Genomic DNA, 2,977 nt, shown 5'->3' on the forward strand with positions numbered 1-2,977 from the left:
GCCTGGTCTCCCATGCTGTGACTTCTACAACAAAGCAGTAGGTGAGCCAAATACACTGGTACCTGCTGTGACCATCCCGAGATCAGCGACATCCCCACCCAGCAAACTTCAGTGACGTTTCTTTGCCCCAGAGGGACCCAAACAGGACCGTGAGTGTGACCTGCTTTGACCAAACACAGAACTATCCAAATCTGAGCTGTTGCCAAGCCCTGTGCTTTGGGCAGTGCTAAATAATTTGGCCATCTGCAAAATGTCAGGGAGAAAAGATCTCTGGCAAGGCGAGAACTGCGATCCTTGAACTGGGCAGGAGGGGAACCAGAACAGAGACTTCTTTTCCAAGGTAAGTAGGAGAGCGCGAGGCAGTGGGGAAGTGGGGCTGGGATGTTTCCCTTGAATAGCATCAAAGTACACAAACAACAGGTTTTCCCCTTTCACAGGGCATCTCCCAAGCAGGGAAGGTAACCTCAAAGAGGGAAGCGCCTCTTTGCTGCTCCTGGTACCTTTAATTGCAAAGCTCTAACACAAAGTACTGTTGTGCTGCAGAAAGCAAGCCAGAACAGTCACATCAGGAAAAGGCTGTTGGGTTAAAAAGCTCCATCTGTGCCTGCACCGGGCTGGGGGGTGAGGTGGGGACCAGGGGCCGGGGGAGGCACGCAGGGGCTGGCCAGCGCCGTGGCCATGCACACCTCACCGTGGCACGACCGTCCCGCTGCTGCTTACACCCACGGTCTGAGGACGGGCGAGCGATCGGTCACCGGAGACACACCGACGGCAGGGGTTTGGGTACAAATCTTAGCCGCTTGTAGCACTGGCTGGGGTCAGACGGGCTGACTGGGGGGAGGCAGGGCAGGGACCTCTTCACCCAAGAACTTCAAACCACTTCCAGTAAAATAAAACCCAACGAACACACAAGCAAAACCCACCCAAACGCTGCCAGCTGAGGTGGAGCTCGTCCGCTCAGAAGCCAGCTCAAGCTGCACTGGTTTTTAAAGAGGGCAGGCTTTCTGCAGGAGGTTCCTCCAGGGCGCAAGGGCTCAAGCCAACGCCAACAGATCCCTGCCCCTTCGGTGACAATCGCCGCTGGCACTTCCTCCCCTCCACGCTCTCTCGAGCACCATTAAACAGAGAGGAAAGAAAAGCCAGCGCTCAAGCACGGGGCAGCCCCTCTCCCCATTGCTTTTGTCCCCCTCCTCCCAGCCGGGTGCACGCTGCTATGGCCCCTCTGAACCATCTTCTGACACACGGGGAAGGTGTTTTTCGGGAGAAAAGCCACCCCCGAGCTCCTGGCTGCCCCTCTGCCACGCCAGTCCCTCCTCCTTTAAATCCTGACTCCTCACAAAATGTCTCCGACGCTGCCTGCCAGACCCAGCTCCAGCCTCCCAAGAGCTAGCTGTCGCCTCGATGTCATTTGGAGAGGCTTTGAAAGGGGGGATCTATCTTTATCCCCGCTGGGAAGCGCCATGCGCCGCTCTGGCACTGTGCAAGTAATTAACAATAATGAAAAGTTGGGGTTGCCATGGATATGCTGTTCTATTTACAACGCGCATCTCTCCCCATCACCCAGACCCGCGCGGCAACCGAGGGAAATCAGAACCCCATTCACTGCCTTGGCGTGTGGTTTTATTTTTAACTGGGATGCTGTAATAGGAAGGCAGCCAGGTGGGACGTCGGGGCAGGACGGCGGCTGCTCCTGCCTCGGCCACGGGCCGGCTCCTCCGCCAGCTGCTTGGGAAGCGGCACGTGGGATTTCCGTGCTGCCCTGCCTCACCCAGACACGAGCTCTCTGGACAGCTGCTGCCAGTGAAAAGAAACCCAATAAAAGCGCTTTTCAGATACCTCAAACTAACCGGTCATGACTTTGCTGTAAAAAAGGAAAACAAACAAACAACAACAAAAAAGACAGTCCCTACACGCTGGGTTTGAGAACTTTGCTGCTAATGGGCCCTCACTTCAGACCCTGCTTGGGGATCAGTGTTACGGGGGGGGGGGACGATGGGGGGGGACGGGACAAAAAAAAGAGAGAGAAAGAGAAAACAACAGAAAAAACATCAGCCTGGGGGTTGTTTTTGGCGGGCTGCTGCGTGGGTCTCGCATGCACAGCGCTCCGGGAATGCCAGACCTCGTTAATACACTGCGGGCTCTCAGCGAAGGATTGCAGTTGGCTTAATTAGAGACTCAGGTGAACATGAAAGATTAAATATGGAACAAGGCTGGGGACAGGCGGGAAGACAGCCAGTTTGGGTTAATGTGCCGATACGGGTACCTGCAGAATTAATTATGCCAGGACTTGGGCAATGCGGGGAGGCAGTCGCTGCTCCATCCCAGCACGGTCTTAGTCACCACTAATAGCCGTCGCATGAGGTATGCACGGTATGACTCTTCTTCGGGGCCGTGTTATTCACCTGTCATTAAAAGCATCAGTGCTGGGGTTTTTTTGGGTCTCTCAGCTGCCGTCACACCAGCAGCAAACGCACTCGGCCCGTTGGTGACTCAGCCCCAGGATGCGGGGGCTGCCTGGAGCAGATGCCGGGGGCTCGCGCCGCCCCCAGCACGGTACCGGGCTCCCCCGCTCCGCACGGCCGCTGCAGCAGAGCAGATAACGCCGATAACGAAGGCACAAGAAGCCCTAGTTTTAGCGCCTGCTCGAATTCCCGTCAGGTGGGGCTGGTGAAACCTAAACCACCTCCTTTTGGAGACAAACACCACGGCACTGGAACAGCAGCTTTTCAGTTGCGGTTAAAGAAACACCAGAGCCGCCCTCCTGGCCGGTGCGACGTGAAAAAGGGAAAAATCCAAACCGCTCGGCGATGCCCCATAGCAATCTCCTCTGCTCTTCCAACAAACTGGTTCAGCGGCCTTCCGGGAAAAACCAGCACGGATTTATTAGTGCGTGCGGAGGGAGTGCACGCAGTGGCACAGGAAAAGCACACGCGTTTCCACCCCGCTCCCTTCGACCGGAGCCGATGGAGGGGGCCAG

This window comes from Ciconia boyciana, chromosome 17 (assembly GCF_034638445.1).
Source record: "Ciconia boyciana chromosome 17, ASM3463844v1, whole genome shotgun sequence".
In the NCBI taxonomy this organism is placed as follows: domain Eukaryota; kingdom Metazoa; phylum Chordata; class Aves; order Ciconiiformes; family Ciconiidae; genus Ciconia; species Ciconia boyciana.